The following is a 19,756-nucleotide window of genomic DNA, read 5'->3' as shown; positions in this document are numbered from 1 at the left end:
CAGATCCATAGGTGTGGGGATGTACAGAGCTAAAGGGAATTGAGTTATGAAAACAAACATGTGTCCAAGGGGACCGAGTCTAAGGATGATTTAAATAAGTGCATAGTTTTTGTTGCTGTCTCTCATTGCCCCTCCTGATACAGTGTTATCTGGACCACAGAGTTTGGGGGATGGACAGTGAGCAATGAATGGTTATAGAATGAAAAAGAAAACTTACCCTATCCAAAGGGCAATCTCTCCCGGGATGTGAGTCTCTGCAGTGCAACCCTTTGCTAATTACGCTACAGGGAGCAGATGATTCAGTAAGTGAGGTTTATGGATCACGAATAGACATTAGTAGAAAAGATGCCCTCGCCTCAGCCCCACCTGGCCCGGCACCAGACGCCCAAAGCCCTTGGCCTTTCCTCCTTGCCGCTCACCAGCCTGCGCTGCCTGCCGCCCGCTTGGCCCTCTTGCTCTTGCTTCCCCGGCCCCCGGCAGACACACAGCCAGGGACACCCAGGCAGCACAGCAGGAGGGGAGCCCTTTGGCCTGCTGCCCTCCTGCCCACCCCCAAGCCCACCCCAAATCATGCATGCGCCCAGAAACGCTGACCTGCACCACAAAGGCAGCAGCAGCAGCACCAGCAGCAAGGAACACCAGGCCTGTGGGCGCAGCTGGCCTACAGCAGGGGACGGCCCTTTGGCCACTTCCCGGATGCTCTCCTGCTCTCCACCCTCCCAACCTCTTGCACACCCCCAGCCTCGGCGCTGCAGGAAAAAGAGACAACCTCACGGCTCCGGGAGGCCCGCACTCGCAGCAACAGCCACACCACAGCTGCAGTAAGCAACACCGCTTTAGCCACCCCTGCCAAACACGGTGCTAGGCCAGCTGCCACTAACAAGAGTCAACTCCGTCCCAGCCAGAGCAAGTCCGCAGAGGCAGTGGCACCTAGCCCACCCTGGGCAGAAGGCAAGATGCAGGATGCCGAAAAACCAAGAGAATCAAGCCCTGTTCACTTGTCCTCACCACTAGCAGGACCCTGGCTGTGACTCCAGATGATTTGTGCGCTTACCGTCTGTCACCCTCCTCAAGTGACCAGTGTGGCCAAGTCTCTGTACGGATCCCTGGGGGACTGTGCCCTGGAAGGAGTCCAGTCCAGCAGCACCAACGGGCACGTTCAAACGCAGCTTGCGACAAGGCCCTTCCTCTGCTTAGGAGCGCCGTCCTCCGGGCTTGCCTCTGCAGATGTCTTTTGCTCGACAGTGCCCATCCTTGGCAGAACCTTTGGCTTCTGCTTCTCACCTAGGCGTCGAAAGAGAAGCTTTGAAGTGAGAACCAAACAGGTTGCCACTAACCTTGCACTCTGTCCCCAGGGGAAAGTCGCTAACGCTGTCCCTCTTCAACACACCCGAGCCCAGATTTTAAACCACTCTTTTTTTTTTCGGAATAAAACCCAACAAGTGGGTGAGGGAGGTGACACTTAGGGCCAAGGCAGGAAGGAAGGAAGGACGGAAGAGTTTGCATCTGGTTTGCGCCCCAGAGTCTCCCGTGGGTGGGCCTGGGCCGGTTGTTCCATTTGGGTGACGCTTGCTCCCAGGCCCCGAGCAGGTAGCTGTCAGCAGCGGAAGGTCTTGGGCTCTGTCAGGCGAGGGGTGGGGTGGGCGTGGGGGGGGATGTGTTTGGGTGGGGGACAGGTGGGGTTGTAGCGGGGCTGGAGGTGGTGTGCAGAGGGGTAGGAAGGGGGGAAGAGGGGAGGGGGCTATGCTCTTTGCTCTGGGAAAGCGATGACAAGACAGGTCCAGATTCTTCAAGTGCGTAGGAGCTGTGATTTATTTGTAGTTGTTTGTGAAACAGATGTGAAAAACTGGTCAATGACTTGGGCTTCTGCTCAGATTGGTAGCTAATGCAACAGCTGCTTTTGCTGTTTGACAGGGGTTTTTTGTTAATAATTCTTAAATTCCAGTCTTAGAGAGCGAGACTAGAGAAGCTCTTCAGGATACCTACAATGTGACCACGTGCTGGCAGGAGTGGTTCATCGAGGCTCTGCTCATCTCAGTGACCCATTCATATTACAGGTAACAGGAACTAATGTTTAACTCTATTTGTCTACTCTTATATGGTATCTGTTATGTGGCATGCATGTAATAACTCTTCTGAAATAGTGTGTCGGTCTTAGCTGTGTATGTTGTTTGCCATACGAGGCCAGTATGACAGGATTTTAAGGCTGCAGAGAGTTCTTTGTACTCTCTCTTTAATCGAGCTTGAGCTTCTCACCTGCTCCAATTGAAACAAAACAAAAAACCCCAAACCTAACAAAACCAGACAAACAAATCCAACCAACAAACCAAGCAAAAATAAACCAAAACCAAAACCAAAAGCCTCTGTTTTTGAAATGATTTGGCTGCTGGAGAGCTTATTTTCCAGAATTATTTTCCAGCTGAGGTATTTAGTTCTTTCTCCTACTGTTCATGAGACAAGCCTGGAGTCGGTTTTGTCTAATCAATTCTTTGACAGGCAGTTGTGAAGGAGTGAAACGAGAGCTGTGGCTGCCAGTTCTCATCGAAGGTCTGCAGGGCACGTGTGCCTGCTGCCCTCTGCTCAGTGCCAGTGAGTGCAAGGGGCTGTGCCAGTGCGAGCTGAGTTATAGGAGTCAAGTGCAGAGCTTATTACACATTATTACCTTACACATAATATCTCACAGCCCATCTCACAGCCCATCTTCACCAATGTTCACGTGTCCTTTCTGTGCATTGACCAGTAAAGGTGGGGAAGACCTCCTTTTTTTTTTTTTTTTTTTAAAATATGCACAGGTTTCCTCATATGTGGCTCTGAGATTTCAGCAAGTACTTGCTGGCTACGTGTCGTGACATCTCTTTTCTGAGAGGGAAAACGGAAAATGAATTTGCCAGCAGTTGTGTTGCCCCTGATCTGTGGAAAATGAGTCAGGCATCCAGTGAAGGACACTTTTGTCCCAGTTTGTGTATTTGTCAAAGCACTTGGAGTAGGAGAAGACTAAGAGATCCAGGTGACTTGCCAGTCAGTGGGAGAGGTTTTGTAGTCACCAAGTAGATGCAGGACTAAGACCTTGAATTTCTTATGTCACATGCTTATATAATGAGGTTTGGTTTCAGCTGCTATCCTGTGCTGTGATTATTGTCATAATTGTGCATATTAGCATTATATTAACTCAATTACGTTGCGTGCTGAAAGGATGCTGTAGGAAAGACTTAACTACCATTAGATCTGTCGACTGTCTTCACAGCAAACGTGTTTTCCTCTAAGCCGGGGGTGTCAAACTCATTTTCACTGGGGGGCACATCAGCCTCGCGGTTGCCTTCAAAGGGCCAAACGTAATTTTAGGACTCTAGAAATGCGACTACTCCTACATTTATACAGTCCTAAAAATGCATTTGCTACAAATGAGTTTGACACCCCTGCACTAAACATACTTTCTGAAGAGGCTGCAAAGCGCTTTTTGCATTTTGGCAAAACTTGTGGATCTTTCAACAGGACAAAGCCCCTTTCTCGCTGACAGAATGGAGAACGTGCTGATGAAGCAAAGGGGAGAAATGGATGGGCTACAAAGGTAATGCCTCTGTCAAAAGAAAACCTTATCCATCTGTTTGGGCTTTTAATAAGTACCTCGGAGTGTCAGGACACGACCCTGTGTGCTCACAGCAGCTTGTGTAGTTGTCGTGTTAACGTCACAGGGTCTGAAAATGAATTCAGTCGTGATGTCTTTTTATTTGTCCTTTCAGCTTTCTAATTTGTAACATTCTTGAGTGCGATGCTATAGGAAAGACACATGTGAACAGCTTTTAATTTCCTCAGAGTATCCAGTTGCTGCAGAGGGTAACTTACAATGTTCAGGTCTTTTGTGCTGGTGCCAACGTCAATGAATTAATTTCATTTCTAATGCATCATGTGTAAGTGTGCACTCAGTTACCTTTTCTCATGGGAAACACCTGGCTAAGTTTCTAAACTTTCTGAAGGCCATTAGCATATTGCACTAACCTGGTCTCCAGAGTGACCTGTGGCATTTTTACTCCAAGCTAAACAGAGGTTTTTCTTAGCAAACCATGTTGTTACAGCCTGTCAAATGCAGTGGTTGTGGGACTTTCAGTGACTGGATATTAACTGGCCTCTTAGCCCACCTGCATATCCCAGGGAGCTGTCAAAGAGAAGACCCAGGGGAAAAGTCATGCTCGTCATTAGGAACAGACTTATGTTACATTAAAATGACTTTTGTGCAAGGGTCCTTGTAAGAGATCTAGTGACTCTTAAAAGCACCTGCAATAAAGGACCTTTGATAGTGCTGGTCTCTGATAGACCTTTTTTTTTTTTTTTTCCCCCAGATGTGCTCAGTTAAAAACTGCCCACACTATGGGGATTGCAATCTGAATTTTGCTTGGCTTGGCAGAATGGTGTCTAGTTAAAAAACAAAACAATACCACACTCCCCTCCCCACCGCCACAGCAACAAAATAGAGTCCCCCAAGCACCCCACCCTCAACCCCCAAATTCTGGTAACTAATTTCTGGATGCTTTAATTAAAAGTCTTTGTTTGACTTCCTGGACTTTTCAGTCAAACCACAAAAGATGAGGTAATGATACCATGTTTAGGACTCCTGGCGAATCTCCGTCATCACAACTTACCTGTTCAAGCTAAGATGAAATCTTTGGTAAGAGTTTTGTTTTTGTGGCACGACCCTGGCTTGAGGGCAAGAGAGTTACTGGACTCTGGGGAATTGCCTTAGTATTTCTTATGCTCGTTTTTGTGGGACCAATAACCCTGACCTGTTTGTTCTCCAGAGTTGGTGGTTGTTTCTCCTGTATTGGAGAAAATAACCAGTAGAACAGGCGGTTGGGTGTTCTCTTTCCTTCTCTACGTTTCTGTGTTGTTGCGCTAGCTTGTGTTAGGCATTCAGTTTCTGCAGCTGTTCTCTGCAAACGAAGGATGAATTTAAAATTTGAGCATTCTTCCTTTGACAGTCTAAATGTTGTTAACACATGAGGACTGTAGTTGGTTTTCTGGTAAGCTGCCTGAACTTTGACCGACAAAGATCTCAGTCTATTAAAGGATAGATCAAGACAATGTCACTGATGTTGGTGTCAGGCCAGGACCCTTGAATACTCATACACATCCATGTCTGAGCTGCTCAGTTCGTCTCTCTGCTTGGAGTGGTGCCAAGGGGAGTTATGGTTCAATTCAGAAATGCAAGTTAATCTACATGGCACTGAATGTGACACTGTTTACCTTGGGAGAAAGGAGAGGGAAGGAGTAGGAGGAACTCTTGTCATCTCTGCCCACTGAGGAGAGAAGGAAGGGGGGTCATTGTTCAGTGGTTCTTTTCTATTGGAGACATAAGCAAAATTACCTTCTCATCTTTCTTTAAAATAATGATGGCGTTTATTGGCTTATTCTTTTTTTCCGTGTTTCCTTATACAAGTTCAACACAGACTTTATTCATTGACATCCACACCAGTGTGGTGCACTAGAAGACTAAAGTAGATAACCTAGAGAACGTTGCGCTCTGACGCCAGGGGGAAGTCGGTAACGCCATCCCTCTGAAACACACCCCTGAGCCCAGATTTTAAACTGCTCTTCTCCCTTTAAAAAAAAAAAAAAAAAAAAAAAAAAAAATCAAGCGGGTGAGGGAGGTGACACTTAGGGCCTAGAGCACACCACCAAGCAGGTGTCCCTGGTGGCCAAAGGCTGGTACCAGACTCTGTCACCCAGTCTGCTTCCAAAACAGCTCCTTGGGAAAGAAGAAGCAACCTGTCATTCCTTTCATTTTTGGGGACTCCATGCGAAGAGCAGCTGCAGACAAATGTTTCTTTCCTTTCTCTGCAGACTTCTGAAGGTGTTCCAGAGAGGATCTTCAGAATATTGAAGGATTCAATATACACTTACAACAAGCCAAATCAAGGACTGATAACAAACCTCCGCTACCCGGTAATGAAACCAAAGGCTTCACAAAGAAGCCAAGGGTTCCAGTCAGGAAAGGATGACATCTATGCAGGTGAGAAACATAGCCCTGCCTTAGTGGTTTTGGGCTTATTTTTTTTTTTTTTTTAAAACGAATGCATTGCCAGGTGTGAGGTGAATAGTTGCTACGTGTCCTCTGAGACCAGCTTGCATGGGCAGCAGTTCAACGTCCTTCTCCTTCACGTTCACTGGAAAACTGTTATCCCCAGCTTGCAGTTCCACACCCTCATCCACTACAAATTTGCAAGTTAACATTGCGAGAGACGCTGAAGGCAAAGCAGGACATTGCCCACAGCTCGCTCCTTCGTGGGTGTTGGTGCTTCCAGGCTAGGGAAGGCTGAGGGCCTGGGTTAGGGACCGATTAAGCAATCTGGACATCCATAAATCCATGGCTCCAGGTGGGATGCACCCGCGGGTGCTGAGGGAGCTGGCTGATCATTGCTAGGCCACTCTCCGTCACCTTTGCTAAGTCATGGGAAACGGGAGGGGTGCCTGAGGGCTGGAGGAAAGCAAATGTCATTCCAGTCTTCAAAAAGGGCAAGAAGGAGGACCCGGGTAACTATGGACCGGTCAGCCTCACCTCCATCCCTGGGAAACTGATGGAACGACTTATCCTTGGTGCCATCTCAAGGCATATCAGGGATAAGGGGGTCATTAGGGGCAGTCAACGTGGCTTCACCAAAGGGAAGTCGTGCTTGACCAACCTCATAGACTTTTATGAGGACATAACCGGGTGGACAGATGATGGTAAAGCAGTGGATGTGGTCTGTCTTGATTTCAGTGAAGCGTTTGACACGGTCTCCCACAGCATCCTCCCAGCTAAACTGAGGAAGTGTGGTCTGGACGATCGGGTAGCGATGTGGACTGTGAACTGGCTGAAGGAAAGAAGCCAGAGAGTCGTGATCGACGGGGCAGAGTCTAGTTGGAGGCCTGTGGAGTCCCTCAAGGGTCGGTACTGGGGCCAGTACTATTCAATATATTCATCAATGACTTGGATGAGGGAATAGAGTGACTGTCAGCAAGTTTGCTGATGACACCAAGCTGGGAGGAGTGGCTGACACGCCAGAAGGCTGTGCTGCCATCCAGCGAGAGCTGGACAGGCTGGAGAGTTGGGCGGGGAAAACATGAATGAACTATAACAAGCGCAAGTGTAGAGTCTTGCATCTGGGCAAGAAGAACCCCAGCTACTAGTATAAGTCGGGGAATGACCTGTCAGAGAGCAGTGAAAGGGACCTGGGGGTCCCGGTGGACGGCACGATGACCATGAGCCAGCACTGTGCCCTTGTGGCCAAGAAGGCCAATGACATCCTGGGGTGTATTAGAAGGGGGGTAGTTAGTAGGTTGAAAGAGGTTCTCCTGCCCCTCTACTCTACCCTGGTGAGACCGCATCTGGAATATTGTGTCCAGTTCTGGGCCCCTCAGTTCAAGAAGGACAGGGAACTGCTGGAGAGAGTCCAGCGCAGGGCGACAAAGTTGATTAAGGGAGTGGAGCATCTCCCTACTGAGGAAAGGCTGAGGGAGCTGTGTCTCTTTAGTTTGGAGAAGAGGAGACTGAGGGGTGACCTCATTAATGTTTGTAAATATGTAAAGGGTGAGTGTCACGAGGATGGAGCCAGGCTCTTCTCACTGACAACCAATGATAAGACATGGGGCAATGGGTACAAACTGCAACACAGGAGGTTCCACTTAAATAGGAGAAGAAACTTCTTCTCAGTGAGGCTGGCAGAGCACTGGAACGGGCTGCCCAGGGAGGCTGAGGAGTCTCCTCCTCTGGAGACATTCAAAAGCCACCTGGACACATTCCTGTGTAACCTCATCTAGGTGTTCCTGCTCTGGCGGGGGGATTGGACTAGACGATCTTCTGAGGTCCCTTCCAATCCCTAACATTCTGTGATTCTGTGATTCATAGTCTGATACCTCTCAATCCTTTCCCCCGCTGAGCTCAGGTGCCAAACCAGTTGTAAAAACAACCTTCGTCCTTCAATAGCTCCTTGCAGGGCTGAGGCAGAGGCGAGAGAGCGAGGCAGGTGCGCGGGGGGGGGGCCGTGGGGGGTGGGGGTCTGTCGGTGGGAAAAGCGGGGATCGAACCAGGGACCCATTTGACCAATCCGCGGGTCCGGCGCCCTGGCCGCTCCGCCAGCGCGATCCCACGGCCGTGGAACGCACGGCGCCCCCTATAGGCCGCAGAGCGGCGTGCGCTGCCGCTAGGGCCGCGAGCAGGTAGCTGTCAGCAGCGGGAGGTCTTGGGCTCTGTCAGGCGAGGGGCGGGTGGGGGGGTGTGTGATTGGGCGGGGGGCAGGTGGGGTTGCAGCGTGGTGGTGGGAGGCAGCGAGTCGGTGGGTGCCCCCCGGCATGGGCCGAGCTTAGCGGGCGGGCGGAGGTTTGTAGGGGGAGCTGTGGCGTCCCCCGGCGGTGGGGATGGCGGTAGAGGAGCGGCCAGGTCGCGGGACGCTGGTCCGCAGGGCACCCACTTCCATCCCCACCCCGCCCACCGCCCCCCCGGCCTTTAGCCGCCGCGCAGGCCGCTCTGCGGCCTATAGGGGGCGCCGTGCGTTCCACGGCCGTGGGATCGCGCTGGCGGAGCGGCCAGGGCGCCGGACCCGCGGATTGGTCAAATGGGTCCCTGGTTCGATCCCCGCTTTTCCCACCGACAAACCGCCCCCCCCACGGCGCCCCCCACGGCGCCCCCCCCGTGCACCTGCCTCGCTCTCTCGCCTCTGCCTCAGCCCTGCAAGGAAGGAGCCCTTCAAGAAGGAATGTTGCTTTTGCAACTCAGCTGCCACCTCACCCAGCGAGGGGGGAAGGATTGACACACATCACACTGGGAATCCTTCCCACAAACCAACTCTCTTCCAACTCATGCTGCAATGCAAACTCATTCCTGCATTTCAAAAACAAGTGCAGCTAGAGGGAAGGCTAACCCAAGAGCCAGGAACCCACCTTTGCAATAGATCCAGCAGGGGAAGGGCCTTCTTAGCATGAGATGAATGAGTCCTGGAAACTGAGGCAGGCGGCGGGCAGTCCGGAAAGCCTGCAGTACCCAACCCCTGGGGAACAGGGCAGGGAATTTGCAGCTGGCATTTGTGGGGGCGTATAAGCTTTTTGCCCTATTGCGTGTGCCTACTTTTAGGTAGAACGGCCCGTTTCGCAAAAGCCTTAATAAAACGTGCTTTGCCGAGAGATCCTGCCTGAGCCTATTCTGTTGGCAAGATGATGGTTTCCTACAAGTCTGGGGGCTCGTCCGAGACTCGACGTCGTCATCTCGGGGGTCCCTGTCGCCAATGGACGGGAAGGCGTGCCCCGTTGATTTCAATGGCCTTCTGGATGGTCGGTGGGGATTCCAGGACGGACGGACAGACAGAAACTGCAGGGCTGTGGGGACGAAGGCGGATCCCCGCAAACCATAGGCGAAAGGAGAAAGGAAAAAGCGGGAAGCACGATACGAGCGAGCGGGCAACTTTGTGCGTGGACCAAGGTAAGAAAACAGACTGTTAAGTACTACCTTGGTGGTCGGGGGCATTCTGAGAGGAGGGACGAGGCGCAAGGAGAAGCCTCGAGACTCAGAATGGGAAATAGAAAGGAAAAATGGTGACATTCCTCCGTCCAGTCCTTTAGGGAGGATGTTAAGGTACCGGGGAAACGTGTGGTGTACAAAAAGGAAGGATAAATAGAAAATGATAAAGTATTGTGTTTTGTCTGGACAAAATAGCCCTTAATAGAGTGATATTCTGGCCAAAATACGGATCCAATGACAATTGGCTATGCAAAGATCTAAATTGGTGTGTAAAAAAGACTGCAGGGCGTTTAAATCTTCCTCCACACCAGGGTGGGTGCGAGTCCCTCCCTTCCTGCAGTATGTTTTTGAGTGCAAAGTGTGTGGCCTGATCAGTGTAAAGTGCACATAAAAGCAGTGTTCGAGTCTCTCTTGAGAATGGGAAAATATCCTTTAGACATAAACCGTTGACCAAGTCTGAGACTAGGATGGGATCCAGCCGCACCTAAACTCCTCTCTGAAGGAGATTAGAAAGCAAGGGGCTCCCTCTGAACCTCGTGACTCAACGGAAGCGTGTCTCTGAATTTTTTTAGTGATGGGAAATAAAACTCGGCATAGAGAAGGGGACGCCCTTGGCCGAGGTATTGCAAAATTGGGAAAATACTTATGGTACAGCAAGGTTTTCAAGAAAAGCATGCAATGACCTTATATTGAGGAGGCTGGCCAACTGTAACTAAAAAACACCTAGAAAACAGATGTCCTGGACAAATGAATTACTGGTACGTATAGGATGATTTGGCATATGACCACCATAAAGAGGATGGTCGAAAACGAGTATAAAAACCTAGAGAAAGAATTTTAGCTGCAGTTGGGAGTAATTTAACTAAGGTGCTTGCAGAGCTGGTCTCTGCTCTCTGTATCACCTCTTGATTACCTCCCCAACTGTCTTTCTTGTCCTTACTGCTTTTGCTGGGCTTTACCCTGGGATTGCTAAAGTTATTTTGCAGTGCAGCCAGCAGCAGATGTGCGTGCGTATGTGTGTGTAGGGGAGCAAGTGCGAAGGGGGGGATGTACATGTGAATGCCCTCCAGTGTTCCAGTGTTACACGGATGCACCCCCTGGCACTCTGGGGATTTGATTATGTGAGGAAATCAAACTCTGAAGGGAAGATGGGGATCGATGAGCATCATGATTTTCTAATTTTTTTTTTTTGGGGGGGGAGGGGGGGAGCGGCTAGAATCCATTCTGAGCCGATGTTATCCTGTTATTGAGAGAGTTGGTCTTTCCGGAAACATCATTTAAAAGAATGTGGAACTAACCCCACAGGCAGTGGGAGACTACCTGGCCCCAAGGTGATTCTAATTGAGATGATAATAATCAAACAAATGGAGATAATTGCCAAACGGTGGTTAAAAATCTGATAAAAGCTTTTGAGCTTTTGAGGAGATAAGAGTAAACTGAACTGAAGTGCAGGAATGTAGACAGAAGCCAGGGGAGCACCGACTGGGGAAGATTTTTGGAAAGCTTTGTGGACTGGTAGCAAGTGTGTTTGTGGATCTACGGAAGTATTTCCGAGAGCATGTGCCAGGTTGGCAGGAAGAATTTGCAAAAAATCTGAGTGTGGTCGTGTTTGTGTATGATGGTCGGGAACTGAAGCGAAAAGTTGAAGCAGACTGATTGGTTGCAAGTGAAAGACTGGAAGGGAAAAGAACAAAACAAAACAAAACCGCAGAAGATTTAGACCAAAGTCAGTGAAAAAAGTGAGAGAATGAGAGAAAATGGGATGCTATTATTGTGGAAATCTGGGATATTTACCCCTAGGGCGGCAACTGTTGGAAATGACTAAAGGAAGAAAACTCAATACACTTTGGAAAATCAGAGGGGCTGAAAATGTTTTTGGTGTTGTGGTGGCTTTTTTTATTGGTGTTTTTTTTTTTTTTTTTTTTTGTTTGTTTGTTTGTTTTTTGTGGGGAAACGTTTAAATTGGAAAAGAGCATGTAATTGGTAAAGTAATGGTGGTAATTGGTAATGAGGTCTAGTTTTTAGCAGAAACAGAAGCTCCCATGTCCCTTCTAAATTCTCCCCTAAAAAGATCCAGAACTGAAGACGGAGTTGTAATAAATGGGGTAGCAGGGAGGAAGGAGAGACAATTATGAATAAATTCCTATTTGTGATAATAAGAATTAAAAGCGTATGGGGAAGGAATATATTAGGGGAAGATTCCCCAGCTTCTATATTAGAGAGAAACCTTTTACAGGCTCTGGGTGTGGAAACACAGTTACTGCCTGGGGGGTGACAAGGAGAAAATTTGAAAGATATTGTATTACCTGGAAGTTTGTGTTGGTTTTGGCTGGGCTGGAGTTAATTTTCTTTGTGGTACCTGGTATGGGACTATGTTTTTGATTGATGCTTAAAACAGTGTTGATAATACAGAGATGTTTTTGTTATTGTTGAGCAATGCTTGCACAGAGTGGAGGCCTGTTCTGCCTCTCACGCTGCTCCAGCAGCAAGTGGGCTGGGGGGGAAGCGACAAGCAGTGGCACACTGATCTAAGCTCTTAGACCCAGTGTCTCGAGGTTGGCCAGAGTGTGTGCAAGCTGCAGCAGCAACTGCTCTTCTGGTGGGAGAAAGCAGGAAATTAAACCCTGCTGCTTTCCTATGGAGAGGTGGCAATGGGCTGCACCTCTTCATAGATGGGTCTTCAAGGGTAATTCAGGGGAAGAGACACAATGGGTGTGCCATCGTTGAAGGTGTGAATGGTGAAATAAGAGAAACGGGAAGGTTGCCTAATAACTGGTCAGCTCAAACATGCCAGCCACAAGCCGTCAGTCAGGCACTGCAAATGTTAGAAGGAAAAGAAGGTACCATCCGTAATGGTTCTAGATACGCATTTGGAGAAGTGCACACCTTTGGGAAAATTTGGGAAGAATGGGGTCTAATTAATAGCAAAGGTAAAGAATTGGTTCATGAAGAACTAGTTGGACAAGTGTTATGGAATCTGATGTCACCAATAGAAGTGGCTGTAGTACATGTTAATGGACATCAGAGGGGCAACTCTTTTTGTGTCGGGGAAGTTGGTTAGCAGATGAAATGGCCTGAGAAGCAGCCTTAACTTATTTATTGCTTCAGGTTTTATCTCACGCCCGAGGTCCTGGCCCCACAAGAAATTCCAGTTTTCAATGAAAGATAAAAAGAAGTCCTCCAAGAGTTGGAAGCCAGGGAACAGAATGGGAAATGCGTACTCCCAGAGGGTAGAGAAATGTTAAATAAGCAAACCATGAGGAAGGTATTAGCAATTTTACATCAAGAGAGTTAATGAGGAAAACAAGTAATGGGTGCCATAGTGTTATAAAAATATGGGTGTACTGGAATTTATACTATAGCCAAGCAAATTTGTGAATGATGTGTGGTTTGTAAAAAAGTAAATGAAAAGGCACTTAGGAAGCAGCCTGCAGGAGGTTGAAGGCCAAGTTTATGACCCTTCCAAAATATACAAGTTGATTTCACAGAATTACCTGCAGTTGGCTGAATTAAAAACTTACTAGTGTTTGATCATCTTACCAGGTGGGGAGAAGCCTTCCCTCTTAGCACTGCCACGGGGGCAGTGGTAGCAAAAGCGAAATAACGGATGGACCCCCACGGTTTGAAACTAAGGATTTGTTTCTCAAAAACTGTATGCTCGGGTTGTCTTTTCTGTCTTCTCTCAGGCACCAAGGGCTTCTGGCACAAACTCTGCCTTTAGAGTCTGCAGCTCACAAGTTTCAGCCTGGACAGCAGGTCCTGGTCAAATCCTGGAAAGACGCTAAGCTTCAGCCAGATTGGGAAGGCGCATTTCAAGTTCTGCTGATCACCGAGACAGTGGTGCGACCAGCTGAGAAAGGGTGGACTCATTACACGTGGATTAAAGAGCCAATCAGACCTCCAAAGGACAGTGAGGAGTGGCAAGTACTGACAACTGACGACCCACTTCAACTAAAGATACAGAGATGAAAATGAAATGAAACTTTTGGGGATTACTAATCCTGTATTATGTAGAATTTACAAATGGGTTACTTAACGTGAACGTCACTGAAACTGAAGGTTCCCTAACAATTTGAGTAGACGCTTGCCAGATCCATAGGTGTGGGGATGTACAGAGCTAAAGGGAATTGAGTTATGAAAACAAACATGTGTCCAAGGGGACCGAGTCTAAGGATGATTTAAATAAGTGCATAGTTTTTGTTGCTGTCTCTCATTGCCCCTCCTGATACAGTGTTATCTGGACCACAGAGTTTGGGGGATGGACAGTGAGCAATGAATGGTTATAGAATGAAAAAGAAAACTTACCCTATCCAAAGGGCAATCTCTCCCGGGATGTGAGTCTCTGCAGTGCAACCCTTTGCTAATTACGCTACAGGGAGCAGATGATTCAGTAAGTGAGGTTTATGGATCACGAATAGACATTAGTAGAAAAGATGCCCTCGCCTCAGCCCCACCTGGCCCGGCACCAGACGCCCAAAGCCCTTGGCCTTTCCTCCTTGCCGCTCACCAGCCTGCGCTGCCTGCCGCCCGCTTGGCCCTCTTGCTCTTGCTTCCCCGGCCCCCGGCAGACACACAGCCAGGGACACCCAGGCAGCACAGCAGGAGGGGAGCCCTTTGGCCTGCTGCCCTCCTGCCCACCCCCAAGCCCACCCCAAATCATGCATGCGCCCAGAAACCCTGACCTGCACCACAAAGGCAGCAGCAGCACCAGCAGCAAGGAACACCAGGCCTGTGGGCGCAGCTGGCCTACAGCAGGGGACGGCCCTTTGGCCACTTCCCGGACGCTCTCCTGCTCTCCACCCTCCCAACCTCTTGCACACCCCCAGCCTCGGTGCTGCAGGAAAAAGAGACAACCTCACGGCTCCGGGAGGCCCGCACTCGCAGCAACAGCCACACCACAGCTGCAGTAAGCAACACCGCTTTAGCCACCCCTGCCAAACACGGTGCTAGGCCAGCTGCCACTAACAAGAGTCAACTCCGTCCCAGCCAGAGCAAGTCCGCAGAGGCAGTGGCACCTAGCCCACCCCGGGCAGAAGGCAAGATGCAGGATGCCAAAAAACCAAGAGAATCAAGCCCTGTTCACTTGTCCTCACCACTAGCAGGACCCTGGCTGTGACTCCAGATGATTTGTGCGCTTACCGTCTGTCACCCTCCTCAAGTGACCAGTGTGGCCAAGTCTCTGTACGGATCCCTGGGGGACTGTGCCCTGGAAGGAATCCAGTCCAGCAGCACCAACCGGCACGTTCAAACGCAGCTTGCGACAAGGCCCTTCCTCTGCTTAGGAGCGCCGTCCTCCGGGCTTGCCTCTGCAGATGTCTTTTGCTCGACAGTGCCCATCCTTGGCAGAACCTTTGGCTTCTGCTTCTCACCTAGGCGTCGAAAGAGAAGCTTTGAAGTGAGAACCAAACAGGTTGCCACTAACCTTGCACTCTGTCCCCAGGGGAAAGTCGCTAACGCTGTCCCTCTTCAACACACCCGAGCCCAGATTTTAAACCACTCTTTTTTTTTTCGGAATAAAACCCAACAAGTGGGTGAGGGAGGTGACACTTAGGGCCAAGGCAGGAAGGAAGGAAGGAAGGACGGAAGAGTTTGCATCTGGTTTGCGCCCCAGAGTCTCCCGTGGGTGGGCCTGGGCCGGTTGTTCCATTTGGGTGACGCTTGCTCCCAGGCCCCGAGCAGGTAGCTGTCAGCAGCGGGAGGTCTTGGGCTCTGTCAGGCGAGGGGTGGGGTGGGCGTGGGGGGGGATGTGTTTGGGTGGGGGACAGGTGGGGTTGTAGCGGGGCTGGAGGTGGTGTGCAGAGGGGTAGGAAGGGGGGAAGAGGGGAGGGGGCTATGCTCTTTGCTCTGGGAAAGCGATGACAAGACAGGTCCAGATTCTTCAAGTGCGTAGGAGCTGTGATTTATTTGTAGTTGTTTGTGAAACAGATGTGAAAAACTGGTCAATGACTTGGGCTTCTGCTCAGATTGGTAGCTAATGCAACAGCTGCTTTTGCTGTTTGACAGGGGTTTTTTGTTAATAATTCTTAAATTCCAGTCTTAGAGAGCGAGACTAGAGAAGCTCTTCAGGATACCTACAATGTGACCACGTGCTGGCAGGAGTGGTTCATCGAGGCTCTGCTCATCTCAGTGACCCATTCATATTACAGGTAACAGGAACTAATGTTTAACTCTATTTGTCTACTCTTATATGGTATCTGTTATGCGGCATGCATGTAATAACTCTTCTGAAATAGTGTGTCGGTCTTAGCTGTGTATGTTGTTTGCCATACGAGGCCAGTATGACAGGATTTTAAGGCTGCAGAGAGTTCTTTGTACTCTCTCTTTAATCGAGCTTGAGCTTCTCACCTGCTCCAATTGAAACAAAACAAAAAACCCCAAACCTAACAAAACCAGACAAACAAATCCAACCAACAAACCAAGCAAAAATAAACCAAAACCAAAACCAAAAGCCTCTGTTTTTGAAATGATTTGGCTGCTGGAGAGCTTATTTTCCAGAATTATTTTCCAGCTGAGGTATTTAGTTCTTTCTCCTACTGTTCATGAGACAAGCCTGGAGTCGGTTTTGTCTAATCAATTCTTTGACAGGCAGTTGTGAAGGAGTGAAACGAGAGCTGTGGCTGCCAGTTCTCATCGAAGGTCTGCAGGGCACGTGTGCCTGCTGCCCTCTGCTCAGTGCCAGTGCGAGCTGAGTTATAGGAGTCAAGTGCAGAGCTTATTACACATTATTACCTTACACATAATATCTCACAGCCCATCTCACAGCCCATCTTCACCAATGTTCACGTGTCCTTTCTGTGCATTGACCAGTAAAGGTGGGGAAGACCTCCTCTTTTTTTTTTTTTTTTTAAATATGCACAGGTTTCCTCATATGTGGCTCTGAGATTTCAGCAAGTACTTGCTGGCTACGTGTCGTGACATCTCTTTTCTGAGAGGGAAAACGGAAAATGAATTTGCCAGCAGTTGTGTTGCCCCTGATCTGTGGAAAATGAGTCAGGCATCCAGTGAAGGACACTTTTGTCCCAGTTTGTGTATTTGTCAAAGCACTTGGAGTAGGAGAAGACTAAGAGATCCAGGTGACTTGCCAGTCAGTGGGAGAGGTTTTGTAGTCACCAAGTAGATGCAGGACTAAGACCTTGAATTTCTTATGTCACATGCTTATATAATGAGGTTTGGTTTCAGCTGCTATCCTGTGCTGTGATTATTGTCATAATTGTGCATATTAGCATTATATTAACTCAATTACGTTGCGTGCTGAAAGGATGCTGTAGGAAAGACTTAACTACCATTAGATCTGTCGACTGTCTTCACAGCAAACGTGTTTTCCTCTAAGCCGGGGGTGTCAAACTCATTTTCACTGGGGGGCACATCAGCCTCGCGGTTGCCTTCAAAGGGCCAAACGTAATTTTAGGACTCTAGAAATGCGACTACTCCTACATTTATACAGTCCTAAAATTGCATTTGCTACAAATGAGTTTGACACCCCTGCACTAAACATACTTTCTGAAGAGGCTGCAAAGCGCTTTTTGCATTTTGGCAAAACTTGTGGATCTTTCAACAGGACAAAGCCCCTTTCTCGCTGACAGAATGGAGAACGTGCTGATGAAGCAAAGGGGAGAAATGGATGGGCTACAAAGGTAATGCCTCTGTCAAAAGAAAACCTTATCCATCTGTTTGGGCTTTTAATAAGTACCTCGGAGTGTCAGGACACGACCCTGTGTGCTCACAGCAGCTTGTGTAGTTGTCGTGTTAACGTCACAGGGTCTGAAAATGAATTCAGTCGTGATGTCTTTTTATTTGTCCTTTCAGCTTTCTAATTTGTAACATTCTTGAGTGCGATGCTATAGGAAAGACACATGTGAACAGCTTTTAATTTCCTCAGAGTATCCAGTTGCTGCAGAGGGTAACTTACAATGTTCAGGTCTTTTGTGCTGGTGCCAACGTCAATGAATTAATTTCATTTCTAATGCATCATGTGTAAGTGTGCACTCAGTTACCTTCTCTCATGGGAAACACCTGGCTAAGTTTCTAAACTTTCTGAAGGCCATTAGCATATTGCACTAACCTGGTCTCCAGAGTGACCTGTGGCATTTTTACTCCAAGCTAAACAGAGGTTTTTCTTAGCAAACCATGTTGTTACAGCCTGTCAAATGCAGTGGTTGTGGGACTTTCAGTGACTGGATATTAACTGGCCTCTTAGCCCACCTGCATATCCCAGGGAGCTGTCAAAGAGAAGACCCAGGGGAAAAGTCATGCTCGTCATTAGGAACAGACTTATGTTACATTAAAATGACTTTTGTGCAAGGGTCCTTGTAAGAGATCTAGTGACTCTTAAAAGCACCTGCAATAAAGGACCTTTGATAGTGCTGGTCTCTGATAGACCTTTTTTTTTTTTTTTTCCCCCAGATGTGCTCAGTTAAAAACTGCCCACACTATGGGGATTGCAATCTGAATTTTGCTTGGCTTGGCAGAATGGTGTCTAGTTAAAAAACAAAACAATACCACACTCCCCTCCCCACCGCCACGGCAACAAAATAGAGTCCCCCAAGCACCCCACCCTCAACCCCCAAATTCTGGTAACTAATTTCTGGATGCTTTAATTAAAAGTCTTTGTTTGACTTCCTGGACTTTTCAGTCAAACCACAGAAGATGAGGTAATGATACCATGTTTAGGACTCCTGGCGAATCTCCGTCATCACAACTTACCTGTTCAAGCTAAGATGAAATCTTTGGTAAGAGTTTTGTTTTTGTGGCACGACCCTGGCTTGAGGGCAAGAGAGTTACTGGACTCTGGGGAATTGCCTTAGTATTTCTTATGCTCGTTTTTGTGGGACCAATAACCCTGACCTGTTTGTTCTCCAGAGTTGGTGGTTGTTTCTCCTGTATTGGAGAAAATAACCAGTAGAACAGGCGGTTGGGTGTTCTCTTTCCTTCTCTACGTTTCTGTGTTGTTGCGCTAGCTTGTGTTAGGCATTCAGTTTCTGCAGCTGTTCTCTGCAAACGAAGGATGAATTTAAAATTTGAGCATTCTTCCTTTGACAGTCTAAATGTTGTTAACACATGAGGACTGTAGTTGGTTTTCTGGTAAGCTGCCTGAACTTTGACCGACAAAGATCTCAGTCTATTAAAGGATAGATCAAGACAATGTCACTGATGTTGGTGTCAGGCCAGGACCCTTGAATACTCATACACATCCATGTCTGAGCTGCTCAGTTCGTCTCTCTGCTTGGAGTGGTGCCAAGGGGAGTTATGGTTCAATTCAGAAATGCAAGTTAATCTACATGGCACTGAATGTGACACTGTTTACCTTGGGAGAAAGGAGAGGGAAGGAGTAGGAGGAACTCTTGTCATCTCTGCCCACTGAGGAGAGAAGGAAGGGGGGTCATTGTTCAGTGGTTCTTTTCTATTGGAGACATAAGCAAAATTACCTTCTCATCTTTCTTTAAAATAATGATGGCGTTTATTGGCTTATTCTTTTTTTCCGTGTTTCCTTATACAAGTTCAACACAGACTTTATTCATTGACATCCACACCAGTGTGGTGCACTAGAAGACTAAAGTAGATAACCTAGAGAACGTTGCGCTCTGACGCCAGGGGGAAGTCGGTAACGCCATCCCTCTGCAACACACCCCTGAGCCCAGATTTTAAACTGCTCTTCTCCCTTTAAAAAAAAAAAAAAAAAAAAAAAAAAAAAAATCAAGCGGGTGAGGGAGGTGACACTTAGGGCCTAGAGCACACCACCAAGCAGGTGTCCCTGGTGGCCAAAGGCTGGTACCAGACTCTGTCACCCAGTCTGCTTCCAAAACAGCTCCTTGGGAAAGAAGAAGCAACCTGTCATTCCTTTCATTTTTGGGGACTCCATGCGAAGAGCAGCTGCAGACAAATGTTTCTTTCCTTTCTCTGCAGACTTCTGAAGGTGTTCCAGAGAGGATCTTCAGAATATTGAAGGATTCAATATACACTTACGACAAGCCAAATCAAGGACTGATAACAAACCTCCGCTACCCGGTAATGAAACCAAAGGCTTCACAAAGAAGCCAAGGGTTCCAGTCAGGAAAGGATGACATCTATGCAGGTGAGAAACATAGCCCTGCCTTAGTGGTTTTGGGCTTATTTTTTTTTTTTTTTTAAAACGAATGCATTGCCAGGTGTGAGGTGAATAGTTGCTACGTGTCCTCTGAGACCAGCTTGCATGGGCAGCAGTTCAACGTCCTTCTCCTTCACGTTCACTGGAAAACTGTTATCCCCAGCTTGCAGTTCCACACCCTCATCCAC

The sequence above is a fragment of the Columba livia genome, unplaced genomic scaffold (assembly GCF_036013475.1).
Source record: "Columba livia isolate bColLiv1 breed racing homer unplaced genomic scaffold, bColLiv1.pat.W.v2 Scaffold_82, whole genome shotgun sequence".
NCBI classification, from domain to species: Eukaryota; Metazoa; Chordata; class Aves; order Columbiformes; family Columbidae; genus Columba; species Columba livia.
This window is presented reverse-complemented; position numbering follows the sequence as displayed.